Below are 16,977 nucleotides of genomic sequence, written 5' to 3'. Positions count from 1 at the left end.
TGTTCAAAGGACACGGCATCAATTAACTATAATCCCTGAGGAAAAACTAAAGGTCCTTGACTTTGTTTAATAGCTAAAGTATTATTGTTTTGTCTTGCTTGACTTTTTTTCTCTCTTTGTTTTTTCAGTTATCTCATTAAATTTATTCTTTGACTCAAGTTTCTCTACAAACAAAAGGCAAGCAGAGGACATAGGTAGGGGGCTATTCAGAGGGTCTTGCTCAGTGATGTTATATTTTTCAAAATATACTATTTGGTTTTAGTTGTTTTGTTTAACTTTATGGAAAAGTTAATAAGCTATATATCTTGTTGGATATGCTTCCTCACTCATTATTTTGTTGACATATCCATCCCTGTGATTGCATGTTACTGTAATTCACTTATTTTCAATGCAGTATGATATTCCACAATATGCATGTACTGCTTCTAGATCTTTCCTGTTGAAAGCCATGGTGCTGCGAACTTTCTTCTTTGCATACTTATCTGTGCAGGAGTTCCTCTTGGGTATCTAACTGTAAGTGGAACTGAGAAATTGTAATATAAGTGAATCACAGGAATTAAGTTAGCTGTCACTTCTGGATTTAGAAATTAGAGCCACATGTGATTTTAGCACAGGCCTTGTAAAGTTTGAGGGACTAAGTTGAATACAGGATAAGGAAAGGGGAAGCAAGGGTTTGCTGGGGCACCAACTAGAGCTCTGACCTGTTATCTAGGACTACATGGTTTGTATGCAACTTGGTTGTTTTCTGAGTTAGAGAAATATAGAAGACTTTACATTACAGAAACATGAGACTAGATTAAGGAAGCTCTACCATGGCTCAGTGGTAAATAATCTGCCTTCAATGTAAGAGACCCAGTTTTGATCCCTGGGTTGGGAGGATCCCCTGGAGAAGGGAATGGCTACCCATTCCAGTATTCTTGCCTGGAGAATTCCATGGACAATCCTATGAGCTTGGCAGGCTATAGTCCATGAAGTTGAAAAGAGCTGGACATGACTGAGGCAATTTAGCACGCACCATGTAGGTAGAAAAGTAGTATTCATAGCTGTGTTGCCACTTCCATGATGCTATCAGCTCCCAGTCTCCATCTGCCATGGAGTAAGCCTGTGCTGTCACTCTAGGGAAGACGTCCCTACCCCAGTCATCGATCACTTCAGGCAAGAAGAGAAAGGGCAAAGGGCAGAAAAGGGTAACTCCAGTAAGATGGCCTCTTCAGTTCAGTTCAGTTCAGTTACTCAGTTGTGTCTGACTCTTTGCGACTCCATGAACCACAGCACGCCAGGCCTCCCCGTCCATCACCAACTCCCAGAGTCCACCCAAACCCATGTCCATTGAGTCGGTGATGCCATCCAACCGTCTCATCCTCTGTTGTCCCCTTCTCCTCCTGCCCTCAATCTTTCCCAGCATCAAGGTCTTTTCAAATGAGTCAGCTCTTTGCATCAGGTGGCCAAAGTATTAGCCTCTTAGATTTCCAGAAATTCTGCCCAGTAACCTGGACTTTCACCTTTTGACCAGTAGTGAATCACTTGGCTGTCCCATCCTCCCCCAAGAAGTATAAATAATGTCTTTTATAAAACTAGGCATATTGTCACCCCAAATCATACAGGGTTCTGTAGGGAATGGGGAATGGATATTGATAAAGTGATCAGCATTGTGCCCTGGGGTGCAGCAAGAGTATAAAATAGGCATTCGTGGTCTTATAATCAAACAAATTGTTTCTGTGTCTAGAATAAGAGAAAGAATTTTAGAGGCAAAAATAAAATTTTCATCCCAGAAGTTCAAATTTAGTTTTTAAAAATGAAAAGGTGCCCAGAGAAGGGAAATGACTAATTAGTTCACAGAATCACTAGTGACTGATATCTTAAGCCTACATGTCTTGACTCTCGGGCAAGTTTATTACTCTTTCCTGGTGTGTTAGTATTTCTGCCCTTTCTACCTGAAATTCTACATAGCCAGGGTCCACACAAAGTATACTTGGCGTTCTCAAGTTACAAAACTGAAGGAAGTTTTCAAAAGGAGACGATTTATTAAGTTGTAAATGGAATTTAGAGACCACAAGAGATAGCAGAGCGCCCAGGATGGTAATCAGAGAACTGCTCCCAACACTAAAACCCAGAAGACAAAGTTGTAGGTGGGGCTGTTTTGACAGAAATTACCTTTAACAGAAAGCACAGCCCACTCACTCTCTTTGAAGTGGAAGTCCAAAATACTGACCGCATTCTTCTTCTGTCTGATCATCTGTCAAGGTTTCTCATTAACTTAACCCAACTGGAAGTCCGCACGTTACTGTGTTATCCAAACGAGTCAGTTTTCTGGGCAAAGGGTAGGGCAGAGAGAGCTGAAGGACAGATATGGAAGGGTAGACAGATTTCCAGCAGGAAAGCTTATTCCGAGGTCTCTAAGAGAAACACTTGCTTATCTACTCAAATATCTTAGGGAACTTCTGGCTCTTGATTTTTCCAGCAGCCTAGTTATCAGCACTCCTTTGGGTTTCTGGGTGACATCCAACTATTGCCTTCTTCCTAGCTCATTCCTCATGATATGAGGGTATCAACCTCTCCCAAGGGGTGAGGATTTCTTGCATTCAAGGTACCTCCCAATAACTATTTGTAGGTACTGGATAAATAGCCACTTGGTAAACTGTCCCAGTGTTTCCATGAGAGTTTTCCATCCTGGTAACTATGTCATAGTTCTTTCAGGATATGAAATAATAGTTCACAGTCTTTAAGTTTGTCTATCAAAGGAAGCCTGTACAGTATCATAGTGAACCACACTCTAGGCTCCCTCAAATAAGGCACAAGATATTTGCTACCTTAAAGCAAACCTAGACTACCACAATATGATATTCCTTTTAAATTCCTTAAAGTGTCCAAGGAGATACCAGGCAAAAATATATTGTACATCGCTGGGGCTTCATGACACAAAGGGACACTTGCCTGAGGAGCCCAAGGACACTGCTATTGATCTCCTAATATTTTGTGATGAAGACAAGTAACTCCAGTGTGAATGTGCAATTTATGCTTTGGTAATACTTCTGGGTTGGGTTATGCCAATGACTTATAGAATTAGATAAATCTCCAAATTAAAATAAAACACTTTTACAGAGAAGGCAGTCTGACTTGATTTACAACTTCTCCTCAAAGGAGCAGTTCCCAGATGGCTGATGTCCTTAAGCACCATGTTTGCTTCCATTTCCACTATTGTTTGCTTTCTCTTTACACATCTGCATTTATCTTAGGACCCAGCTGTTGACAGTTATATTGACTCATTAGCATCAGACTCTAACTGGAAACTTACTACTATTTTCCTATGGACTTGCCAGTCTACACTCATAACCTTTTTCCTACCATAACGTCATTTAGAAAAGATCAGCCTTCTTGGTTTTAAAAGCTGCGATATTAAACAGATCACAAGTCCATTAATGCTATCAGCATTAATTTTTAGCTCAGATGAGCTCTGATAGGTAACTATTCTCGTTTTATATATTCATGTATAATATATATGATATATCATTAAGTATATGTTAAAGTAGATAGAAGCATGTTTAATGGGGCAGATATGTTTAATATTTACATTTATTATTCAATAAATATAGTTTAATTAATGTTTTCTCATCTTTGCTTGCATTTCGACATTATAATCACTTTTCTTCTATCATTCAGAATATGGCAGGACAGGATTAAAAGATAAACAGAAAAATGCATTTTTATCTACTCATAAGAACAATTCACAAATCATTTTTTTTCCCCAAGATGTAATTCACATGAAAAGGTCATTTTAGAATTCTGAGGTGCCCACTCTTCCACTTTCACATTTGTGTGGAGATAATGCTAAGTTCTGCTCATTATAATGAGAGATATTCGACACCCGCCTTCAGCCATGTCAACCTTACTTTGTAAAAATGTATACCTCAGTATATTTAGAATTTCAGCTTTTTTCCTAACTTAGTATTTGTCCAATGGTCTGAACGAGATTTTTAAATCTGCCTGACTGTTGTTGTTCCTCTTGCTTTTCGGTTTCTTACCCGGAGGTGTTTGGAGGATTGAAATTTTCCACCATGAAGTCATACACCTTTAGCATGACCTTGATTTTTTTTTTTCATCTGCACTAATGAGACCCTGGGTAGCTCTTATTTAAGTAAGCTGCTTTTGTATGCTTGGCCAAATTAAATTGATCGTAGCTGACTATGAGTAACGTATTGTTTTATTTATTTATATCTCTCAGTGCATTCAAAAGGCCTTGAGAAAAACTCTTAGTTGTGTTTTGGGTGTCAAGATCAAGAAGATTATACTGTATGCTTTCCAGTCACCTGCTGGAGGCAATGACCTTGCATTTATTTTAGCAATGAAACTGGATATAACAGGATCACTTTCTCTGAAATAGCTATGGCATGACAAAACAGCAATTTAAAGGTCAGATACTACATGACTTGGTAAACTCAAACTATAGATTCTGCCCCTAACTCTGACCTTGATCTAATAGTGCCAAAAGCTGATAGAAGCGGTTCCCCCGGTAATTGCTCTGTCTTTTTCCGAGAACAATATATTACAGAAATATTGCCTTAACGTACTAGGCAGAAAAGTAAATTATTAATGGCAATTTTCTTAATACTAAATTATAAGTAGCTACACAATACCTCTGACCACCCACTAAAAATAGTCAGTATACTGATACTTAATGATTATGTGCCTGATACTGCACTGAGAGAAAGCTGCGTTTGAGTCTTGAGTTGTATAGAATGTCAGACTGATTCAGGGATACTGGCAAAGCACCTTAAAACTTTAGTGTAATCAAGTGCATTCTCTGCTACTTGGTCCATACATGGGGAGTGATTCTGGCAAGCCCAAGGGAGTTCTAAGATTAGGCAATATAGACTGTTTGAATTGCTTTTGTCCTAATATGTTGGGGGAGTAATGGGGAATAGTGGGACTTCCTTGGTGGCTCAGACAATATCTTCATGTAATGCAAGAGACCAGGGTTCGATCTCTGGGTCGGGAAGATACTCTGGAGAAGGGAAATGGCAACCCACTCCAGTATTCTTGCCTGGGAAATCCCATGGACTGTGAGCCTAGCAGGCTACACTCCATAGGGTCTCAAGAGTCAGACACACTTAGCGACCAGCCCACTAATGGGAGATAATAAAGGATGGGATAAACTTCAGTGTCCTTGTTCACCAAAGACTCATGGTTTATTCTTGTACGGAAAAAAGCCTCTGCCATTTTATCTACCCTCAAGAGACAATCAGAGCATGTTGAGAACAATCATATCTGATTAATTATGTTCTAGAGGAGAGTGAAAAAGTTGGCTTAAATGTCAACATTCAGAAAACTAAGATTATGGCATCCGGTCCCATCACTTCATGGCAAATAGATGGAGAAACAATGGAAACAGTAAGAAACTTTATTTTCTTGGGCTCCAAAATCACTGCAGGTGGCGAGTGTAGCCATGAAATTAAAAGACACTTGCTCCTCAGAAGAAAAGTTATGACCAACCTAGACACCATATTAAAAAGTAGAGACATTACTTTACCAAAAAAGGTCCATCCAGTCAAAGCTATGGTTTTTCCAGTAGTCATGTGTGGATGTGAGAAGTGGATTATAAAGAAAGCTGAGCGCTGAAGAATTGATGCTTTTGAACTGTGGTGTTGGAGAAGACTCTTGAGAGTCCCTTGGACTGCAAGAAGATCCAACCAGTCCATCCTAAAGGAGATCAGTCCTGAATATTCACTGTAAGGACTGATGCTGAAGCTGAAACTCTAATACTTTGGCCATCTGATGCGAAGAACTGACTCATTTGAAAAGACCCTGATGCTGGAAAAGATTGAAGGCAGGAGGAGAAGGGGATGACAGAGGACGAGATGGTTGGATGGCATCACCAATGTGATGGACTTGAGTTTGAATAGGCTCTGGGAGCTGGTGATGGACAGGGAAGCCTGTTGTGCTGCAATCCATGGGGTCACAAAGAGTTGGACATGAATGAGCAACTGAACTGAACTGAGAAAGTAAAAATAGTGGGGTGTTTTTGTATTTAGTTTTTTATATGCACAGGGATGACTGGAAGCTAAATGATAACACCACATAAACAATACTGCATATTCGTATTTATGCCTCTCATGCTTGTCTTATTAGACCTATAGGGTCTGTCTTCACTACACAGGTGACATTTCCACATTTGAATAATGGACAACATTTTTTCCTCCTTTGTCAGTGCTAAGTGTGTCATCCTCATCTGAGGAAACCAAAAGTAGTCTCTGTGAGGTTTCTTGTCAGTTTATATATACTGAGTATATGTGCCAACTTTATTTCCTGAAAAAATATGTAAAGGACGATACTTGCATTCTTAGAGTGGTGCTTTAAGTTGAGTCCAGAAAAGCATAAATGTAACATTGCATTACATTAGAAAAGACCCTGATGCTGGGACAGGTTGAAGGCAGGAGCATAAGGGCACAACAGAGGATGAGGTGGTTGGATGACATCACTGACTCAATGGATATCAATTCGAGCTCCGGGAGATGGTGAAGGATGGGGAGGTCTGGCACGCTGCAGTCCATGGGATCGCAAAGTGTGACACAACCGAGTGACTGGACAATAACAACATTGCAAAGGGGCATTTGCCTTCTTCCTGGAAGAAGAAGGAAAGTGAAGAGGGGAGAAATCTGTAAGAGCATGTCTGAAAATTAGTCAGGGATGCCAGCCCCCTGAAAAGGCACTCATGAAGGAAAAAATTCCTAATAAATTTGAAAGATTTTATGTTATTTTAATTTTATATCAGTATTTAAATATATGCTGAATTGTTTATGCCATCTGCTGTACAGATATCTGTTGGAAGAATATTGATCAAACTGCTAAGAGCATCTGTTTGATTTCATTAAGTTTAAAGTTCACATTTCAATCACAGTGGAAATACCCTAAATCTTAAAGAGAGATTTTGGTTTTCTTGTGGTTCAGGTGAAAGCATCTGGCTTTTCAACTTCCAGCAAAATTCAAGGTAGTTATGATACCATTAGGGCCTCTCAGGGGGCGTTAGTGGTAAAGAACCCATCTGCCAATGCAGGAGACCTAAGAGATGTGGGTTCAATCCCTGCGTGAGAAAGATCCCCTGGAGAAGGGCATAGCAACCCACTCCAGTATTCTTGCCTGGAAAATCCTGTGGACAGAGGAGCTTGGGACGCTACAGTCCATAGGGTCGCAGAGTCCGATATGACTGAACTGACTTAGCACACACATGCATGATAACATTATAGAGTAGAATACTATTCCAATACTGTTTTGAAGTCAGTTAGGTATTTTTCCTAGATTCCATTAGTATCAACCACTGCTAGATGTTTGTGATACAAAGATGTTTAGGAAGCTTTGGTTATACTGGTGAAGGCTACCAGAGAAACAGGTGGTACAGCGCAATCACATGATAAGTGATGGGTTATACAGATGAGAAGCTGATTTGCAGAGATAAAGGTAGATCTTTGAGAATGTTTGAAAATGAACTGCATCTTGAAAGACTATAGAAATGGCTAGCCAAAGCAGAAGGAAGCCAGAGCACATACTGAGTCAGAGAAAACAACCTATGTAAAGGCATGGAGGAGAGAGAATTGGCTTGTTGGGGAATTGCAAGTAGTTTAGGGTGGCAAGAGCTGTCTGGGTTTTGGTGTAGCGGGTACCAAAGTTAAGGAGTGGGACTGAAAAGAGACATAGAATTGATGTCAGCTTGGTGTGATCCCCTTGGTACTTTTGACTTAATTTTGAGTCTATGAGAAAGCTTTAAGCATGTGTGTACATAGATTGAATGTGCTGCTAAAGAATGGACTAGAAGGGAGTTAAAGTAGAGATAGTAACTAGTCATTTGTGTTGTGTGTGTGTGTGTGTGTGTGTGTGTGTATGTGTTAGTTGCTCAGTTGTGTCCAACTCTTTGTGACTCCGTAAGCTGTAGCCTGCCAGGTTCTTCTGTCCATGGAATTCTCCAGGCAAAAATACAGGACTGGGTGCCATTTCCTTCTCCACATTTGTGTCTTAGTTTGTAATAATCCAGACAATAAAAATGCAAGTAAAATGAAACATTCTTTCATTGAGGTGAAGAAAAGGAGCTTTAGTGTTCACTTCTGTAGCACACACATTAAATCAGAAGGATACAGATATTAGCATGGCCCCTTCACAAGGGTGACATGCACATTCCTGAAGCATTCTATATTTTTGCAACTGTGTGGGGTGGTGGATGTTAACTAACTTATTGTGATAATCACTTTACAATAGATACATATATCATTATATTGTACACCTTAAATCAATGCAATGTTATTTATCAATTATCAAATTTGGTATTGTTTAGTCCCTAATTTGTGTCTAACTTTTTGCAAACCCATGGACTGTAGCCACCAGTCTTCTCTGTCCATGGGATTTCCCGGGCAGCAATACTGGAGTGGGTTGCCGTTTCCTTCTCCAGGGAATCTTCCCAAACCAGGGGTCGAACCCATGTCCCCTGCACTGGCAGGGGGAGTCTTTACTGCTGAGCCTGATTATCTCAATAAAGCTAGAATAAAAAGAAAGGAGCTTTATGTTCTGTTCAAGAGAGAAAGTAGACAATAAAACAGACCCTAACCAGCTTTAGGAATAAAGCAGCAGAATCGAAGTCTAAGGATGGTAAAAGAACAGAAGGGTCAGTTTAGCATCAGCCACCACTTACAAGATGATAGCACCTAATTATGACATAATGTCCATCACGGAAGTATAATTTGATTTTTTTAAAATGTAGGAAGGGATACAACTGGCCAGAGTCATGATTCTGTAAGAAGTACACAGAAGCATGACTATGAACGATAATAGTATGACTATTAGCAATGTCAAGTTGTTTTCCATATTGTAAAAACATGATTAAAAAAAGGATTTTTAAAAATTGTTGTTTATGTAGGTTTGGTTGATTGTTCTGTAATAAATGGGTCTCCCTCATGGCTCAGATGGTAAAGAATCTGCCTGCAATTCAGGACACCCCGGTTCAGTCCCTGGGTCAGGAAATTTCCCTGGAGAAGGGAATGGCAACCCATTCCAGTATTCTTGCCTGGAGAATTCCATGGACAGAGGAGCCCGGCAGGCTACATACAGTCCATGGAGTTGCAAAGAGGTGGACATGACTGAGTGGCTAATACTTTCACTTTCACTTTCACTTTTTCTGTTATAAATATGTACTTTCAAGCCTGCTGGCCTGAGAACTATGGTAGAGCGGATGATAAAGTGGAAACAGATACTGCTTAGCTGCTCTCTCTTTTTAATATTTATTTGGCATCATCAGGTCTTAGTTGTGGTGATAGGTGTGGCACACAGATCCAGCTGCCCCACAGCATGTGGAATCCCAGTTCCTGGACCAGGGATGGAACAAGGTCCCCTGCATTGGAAGGCACAGTCTTAACCACTAGAGTGCCAGGGAAGCCTCTTAGCTGCCCTTCTGCATGGATGCTTTGGGTCCACCCAGTGGACAGAAGGGAACTACAATATGGAGTCAGTAAACTGAGCTGGGGGATTTGGGAACAGTGGGTTTCCATGCTGGTAGGCTTGGTTTAGATGAGTTCTGTTTGGACACACAGAATTTGGGACATCTGTTTAAAGCCAAGTAGAGGGCATCCATGTAAATTGTTAGGGCTAGAAGAAAGGGGAGTGGTTACTTATTTTGATAAATCATATTCAACTCTGTTCACCTAAGTAATGAGAGTAAACTAGATTTGTTTGGAGTTTTTGCTTATTTTACGGGAAAAGGCATCATGGAAGAGAGAAATAGGTTAACAAATAAATAAGTTCTTGATTGAAGTGAAACCTGTCATGTTTTACTCGTGAATAAAAATATGTGAAGTGAAACTCCTGCTTAGTTTAGTAAATGGCATCAGTGCCCCTGTGATTTATATGTTGTTATTTATATGTTGTTAGGATAACAAAGGTCCATTGCTCATGAACATTTGTTTTCTGGAACTTCTTTCCTTTTCAAATGGTCCAGTTTGTTAACATCTGGAGTACATGACAAGGCTCAGTTGTTTTTCTTAAACTTTCGGGACAACCTGTTGGCTTTGAGATATGTGAATTCTGTGTCTAGTTTAGCTTTAATCCCTTGTGTTTTGTGTTCATGGATATATATTTATCATTTTTTTAAATTTCAGAGTTAGACCATTGCTTTTGAAAATCTCTTAGTTCACTATGGAATTTGTCTTTAGAAATGTCTTACTTAATTCTGAGATAAAATATTTCCTGTATCGATAATGTTATCAAGATCAGTAGTTTAACCAAAATTTCCTGTCCCTTCTTATTCCTGTGATTGTATTACCATTCTGAATACTAATTTTTCTTCACCTTTATTGTCTGCCTCTGAAAGTTCTGTATTTATACTTTGTCAAAATATTGATCCGTTTTACTTGTGCAGTTTACTCCTGCATAATGTGGCTAACAAAATATGGAGAAAAACACATAACTAGAATCAACTCTGAATATCTTCAGATCGGCATATATAATTGAGATCCTCATGCAAACATGCCATTATCAATGTGTAGTGCTGACTAATAATAATAATAACACTAATACTGTCATTTATACTTTCATGGCATCTATTGGTTTACAAAGAATGTCAATACATTTTATGTCTTTTCATAGAGCTACCTTATGTCTCTACGGTATTAATGTCATTATAAACATAATTAAAATTAATATTTTTTTCCCTTATGACTTCTATTCCTACTCTCCCTACCCGTTACTCAGATTCCACCTTCATCATAAATGATGCTCTGGGATTTACTTTTTTGAGTGTTATTCTTTTCTACCCCAAGTTTCTATAAACTTTTCCATTCCTTATATGGAGATGGTAAGGAGTCTGCATGCAATGCAGGAGACTCAGGTTCAATCCCTGGGTTGGGAAGATCCCCAGGAGAAGGAAATGGCAAACCACTCCAGTATTCTTGCCTGGAAAATCCCATGGACGGAGGAACCTGGCAGGCTACAGTCCATGGGGTCGCAAAGACCCAATTCTTATATGGAGACATATATCTTTTCTTTTTTATCCTTTTCCAACCTTCAAGGGTGACTCTTCACTAACCCAGCATGCCACCTCACTCTAAAAAAGAAAATAAAGGATATAAAAAATCCTTTAAACCATTACTTTCTAACCAATAATACATTTCCAATGATAGCCAAAGGCAAGCCATGGACCATTCCAAAGCAATAGCAATCTGTCTGCACCTCATCATTCATACCTGACTCCAGTCCTATATCTTTTCAATTGAGAGAGTCTACTTCTGACATTTGCTTTCAATTTTATGGCATTCAAGTTTTAAGTTAAGTTGCTCAGTCGTGTCCAACTCTTTGCGACCCCGTGGACTGTAGCCCACCAGGCTCCTCCGTCCATGGGATTCTCCAGGCAAGAGTACTGGAGTGGGTTGCCATTTCCTTCTCCAGGGGATCTTCCTGACCCAGGGATCAAACCCAGGTCTCCTGCATTGCAAGCAGGCGCTTTAACCTCTGAGCTACCTCTCTTTCTCTAAAGAAATCATCTTGGGATGCTCCTTCTGCCTTCTCTGCTTGGGGCTATCTAAAACTCATGCAGTTCCAGCATTTGAGAGTCAATGCTAAACCTTATTGGGGCCAGCCAAGGGAACTGCCAGCCACAGAAGAAGCATATACTGACTTTTAGGTAGTGTGAAAGTCACTCAGTTGTGTCCAGCTCTTTGTGACCCCATGGACAATACAGTCCATGGAATTCTCCAAGTGAAAATACTGGAGTGAGTAGCCTTTCACTTCTCCAGGGGATCTTCCCAACTCAGAGATCAAACCCAGGTCTCCCGCATTGCCGGCAAATTCTTTACCAGCTGAGCCACTAGGGAAGCCCTGGTATACAGGTAGCGTAGTGTACAGGCATTTAAATCATGCCCATCCAGAAAATGTCACTGCTTTTACTTTCTTACCTAAAATAAAGAGACTCAAGATAATTTCTAGCATCTTAGAAGATGTGGGAGAGACTTTTGAGTAGGCCATTTCTTGTCTTGATTCTCTGGCTGGAGAATTTGGGACTCTCCTTCCAAACTTCATCTGCAGTCTGATGGAAGTTGGTACCACTGAGGTTTACTACTGCTTCTCCACTGCCTGGAGAACCTAGTATCACAGTACTCCCTGGGACAGCACACAGGTTGCACACTCTGTTATACCCTTTCCAGGCAAGCCTTGGGGCCACAGACACCTATACCCACAGCCAAACTCACGCAGATGGTTTTGTTAACCCATGTCACTAGTGCCCAAACCCGTTGAAGGTGAAAGACCGTTCACTCATCAGAGCAGATTAACCGTTTTAGAACTAGCTTGGGAAAATTTGGCATGAGTCATGGAAGTGAGGCACAAGAGAAATCATTAAGCTTTGAATATTTACTTCTTTTTTTTTCCTGAACAGTCCCTATATACTGAGAAATACATGCTATTAATTGTTAAGGCCTTCTCTAGCTGTGCTAGTAAGTCGTGGAGTTGTTTCCTTCCATATCAGAGGAAGTTTAAGAGGACATATACGTGAACTGTCTGGTTGTGTTCCTTCAAGTCGACCAGTTTGTAACAAATTTGGCAAATTTGGTTAAGATGATGTAGATCAGTCTTCTTCAGGAATTGTACTAAGCAGTGTTTCTTACGAAGCACTGATTATCATGTCCCACAGCCATAGTGGTTAAAATTGTGGGTTGCATTGGCATTAGGTAATTTTAGAATTGGAAATAGATAAGAATTCTACCAAAAAAATTTAGGGACACTTCATCTTTTGTAACATTTGCCTTTTTATTATGATATTTTTTTATTGTGCAGAACTAGAGTAAAAACTGCTTCTTTTCTAAAACTAAGATAACCTTAGTTTTCTTCTCCATGCCACAGGAAAATAGCTAGAATATGCTCATTAGCATATTTTTCAAAGGAATCTCCTGAAGTTCAACAAGAACTTATTTCACATCAACATTTTCTTTGGATAGTAATGCCATGTTGAATATGGGATGATCGTGCATGTATTTTTTTTCTGATTTATAGAATTGAAAGGAGCTTATCACAGATGGGAATTATGTCTGAATCACCATTTTCCTAGTCTTTTTGTTAGCTGGTAGAACCAAGAGCTGGAGAAAAAAAGGAAAAGAGAAAGTAAAACAAGCTGTTTCAAACTCTCTCTCTTTTTTTGTCTGTTTTATAGTTTGTTTGCTTACAGATTTCCAAGTCAGTCTGTATGTGAATTCAGGGATATGGCTGAAGGAAGATAGTCTGAGCCTTGAAAAGAAGAAACTCTTGTCTCTCTCCCTCTCACATGCCCTCCCTTTCTCTTTCTAATATGCATAGACACACACACACACACACACACACACACACACACTCACAATGAAATGTAATGTGATTGGAGAATTGATTTATTATACAGAACTGAGACTCTAGCATTTAACCATTCTAGTACTAGTAAAAAGTATATTTGGTTTGTTTCTACTGATCAAGATATGTTTTGCCTTAAGTACTATTTGATATTTGAATTTTATCTGAAGTTGTAGGTAAGATCAAGCAGTCCACATGTTATAAAACTTACATTTGTATAAGGCTTGTGTAGATTTAGAAGCCAGAGCAAGAGTATTCTCTCAGATCAGTAACTCTGATGCACAAGCCATACATGCTACGAAAACACTACGGAAATACATGTCATTGGATAAGAGCTTTAAGTTGTGGACCTAGAGATTGTCATACTAAGTGAAGATCGTCATACTGAGTAAAGTAAGTCGAACAGAGAAAGAGAAATATTGTAGTATGATATCCCTTTTATGTGAAATCTACAAAGAAATGATACAAATGAACTTATTTACAAAACAGAAACAGATTCACAGACTTATAGAAGGAGCTTATAGTAACCAGCCAGGGAGGATGGGGGTAAGGGATAGTTAGAAGTTTGGGATCAATATGTACACACTGCTATATTTAAAATGGACCTATTATGTAGCATAGGGAACTCTGCTCAATGTTCTGTGGCAGCCTGGATGGCAAGGGATCTTGGGGGAGAATGAATACATTTATATTTATAGGTGAGTCCCTTTGCTATCCACCTGAAACTATCACAACACTGTCAGTTGGCTATATTGCAATATAAAATAAAAAGCTTTTTTTAAAAAAGAGCTTTAAGTTGTGGGTTAGATTTCTAAAAATAACTCTAAGTGCTCAATACCTTCTGCCTTTTGCACAGCCTTACACAGCAGAGGATTTCCTAGGCTTATTTTATTAGATTGCATAATCAATACACCGAGTTCTAGCATTGATTGTAATTGAAGGCTTTATTTGTTTGTCTGCAATTTAAGGTCTTCTGTTTAGAATTAAATAAGATGTACTGTTGCTGATTTATGTAATTACTACTTTGCTGTAAATAAGATGAATTTTTAAAATATTTCTCTAAAGTAACACAATAATTTTAACTGATGTCATTTATCTTTCAAAGTTGTGATTGAAATAGCCTGAGCATAGGGAAATGTTCTTCTGTATAATTTAATTAGACATTGATCTAATAAGAGTATATTTCCCTGAAATAGATAACTTGAGGGCAATGCTGAGCAATACAGATTATAGTGGCTGGCTTTATCATTTTACCTAGATATATTGTAATAATAACTTGACTTGTACTATCACTTTCAGAATGGAAATAGTTTAACCATATCATGACTGATTTTTCCCTCTTAAATACCCAAATATGAACAGAGTACAGAATAGCAATTGTTAAGCTATAACTTAAAACACAGTGTATTTGCAATGAACAAATGGAGAGGTACTGCTTCTTACCATGAGACCACGGGCAAGTTAACAAAAGTTTGAACTTCATCCTCAACAGTAAAATGAATATAATGAAGGCTGCTCTATCTAGCATAAAACTATTGTGATAATCACAAAGACAAATTAAATTCTAATTGTAAGAGACCTATATAAGCTGAACTCGGTGGCTTTGTTGTTGATGGTGGTGATGTTGTGATTATCATTGTAATTATGCAGCTATAGTGGAAGTGATACTTGCAAGCGTGTAGAGACATGAGAGCTTCATTTTGTTTTTCAATACTTAGACAGATGAGTTGAGACCTTAGGTATATTGTTCCTTGCATGTTAGATTAAAATGAAATTGGGTAGCCTGAGTACTCTCACTTATGTAACTATTTGTTTATTTACTTATGTGTTTTTACATTTTAATCATCACCATGGAGATTCTGAAACTCAGTTTGCTTATAAGGGGATAGACTGAATTTTTGCCCAAGTCTCATACAATTATAACTTTCTATGAATCTATGGATAAAAGTCAGTCTACCATAGATAAATATGTTTAAAAGGTTGAAGTTTTCTTTTATTTCACTGTCCTTTCTTACAAGTGGTGGTGGGATCCCTGGCCCAGTAGCAAATCCAGATATAAAAAGAAAAAGCAGAGAAGTTTATTTACCATACCATCCAAATTACACGGATATGTTAAATGTTAAGAGCAAATTTTACTATGACTAAGGTGGGATTCAGAGTAAAAACTGAAAGCCTGACTTTTGTGTTAATGGAAAAGCTCTGTTTTAACTTCCACATAAATAACAATTATTAAGTAAACTTCTTGACAGCTTACACATTTCTTTTTCTATGGTCTAAATTTTTTTATATTTTAGTTATACTTGTTTCTGAACATTGTATTTCAATAAAATTCTTCATGACTTACATGTTTGTAAAGAGGTTAAAATTGTACCTAGCAATAGAAAATACTGTAAACAGGCTTGTTAAATTAAGACACACACACATACACAGCCTATTCATAAATTTAGAGGACTATGTTATGTGGAAAACACATAAACATCTTATTCCATATCCACCTTTTTATATACAGCCACTTTATGCATCAGTCTTTTGAATAAACAGATTGATTTAACCTGCATAAAAAACAGATTCTTTCTACAGTTCACCATCTGCCATACAAATTGACATATGTGCAAATTATCTAGAAAGAAAATCTAATTCCTTGTTTTTATATGGCAACATAAATAAATTGCATATTTAGTAAATTTTATAATCTAATAATTATTAATAACCACTCAAAGGCTATGCTCAGACTGGAAAAATATTCTTTACACTCTGCTTCTTTTCTGTCTCAGGTAGCTACTTTTCTTATTAAGAGCAGAAGTTTGAGCCTAGCAAAAAGATTATGATTCTTCATTTCACTTTAATTTTAGTCATTTTTAGCATTAGTAAGATGCTAAAACCTCTAATTAGCAGAGTTAAACAACTTGAGAATGCCATAAACAGGAGATGATCTGCTAATTGGAAATAATCAGTGCAGGGCTGCTTTGCTAAAACCCATACAATTAATTTAACACATGTTTGTTGTTCAGTCACTAAGTCATGTCTGACTCTTTGCGTGCATATTAAATAAAAGCACATAGAAAATGACATCAATTGCTTATTTTACTTCAGCCAGGTGCTGAGTGACAGTACATAGCATCAGTTACTATTTCATGTTGAATTTGCCTCCCGATGTCACCTGCACCTTCCAACTCTCTGGAGGATTAAGTCTCAGACAAGGATTTCCTTTCACAAGACTCCTTCCTATTAGACACCTTAAGTCTCAGACAAGGATTTCCTTTCAAAAGACTCCTTCTTATTAGACACCAAGATAGTTTGCTCCATCCTTGGCTGTGGGGATAGGAGGAAAGGAGGAGAACTCTTTGAGAGTTCTTGGCCAATAGGAAAATATGAAAGTGAAATACAACCATATAGCCAAGCCATCTTTATTGACCTCAGATGCTCCAGGGAATTTTCCCTCAGAGGTCTTCTCTGATGAAAACCTGAGATAATTTTTCCTCTAAATTGCTTTAAGGTGCAGTAGATATTTCCTTTTCCCCTTGCAATGAAAGTACGTACATACTGTAAAGAATTTCTGTGTACAGTTATGTTCTTAAAGTGCTTGGAAAATCTGCATTATAATTATCATGAATTTTACTCATATAATGGTTA

At 38.3% G+C, this 16,977-nt stretch overlaps 1 protein-coding gene and 1 non-coding gene across 2 annotated transcripts in view; both read left to right on the top strand.

Annotated features, from left to right (window-relative positions):
• Positions 1–16,977, top strand: part of HCN1 (hyperpolarization activated cyclic nucleotide gated potassium channel 1) — a 442,779-nt gene that overhangs the window by 283,618 nt on the left and 142,184 nt on the right. The gene's annotated exons all lie outside the window — the stretch shown is intronic.
• On the top strand, positions 8,084–8,186 carry LOC136146779 (U6 spliceosomal RNA). Its single transcript, XR_010659065.1, has one exon. It is a non-coding gene; the product is annotated as a U6 spliceosomal RNA (small nuclear RNA).

The sequence above is a fragment of the Muntiacus reevesi genome, chromosome 14 (genome assembly GCF_963930625.1).
Source record: "Muntiacus reevesi chromosome 14, mMunRee1.1, whole genome shotgun sequence".
NCBI lineage: Eukaryota > Metazoa > Chordata > Mammalia > Artiodactyla > Cervidae > Muntiacus > Muntiacus reevesi.
This window is presented reverse-complemented; position numbering and strand designations above follow the sequence as displayed.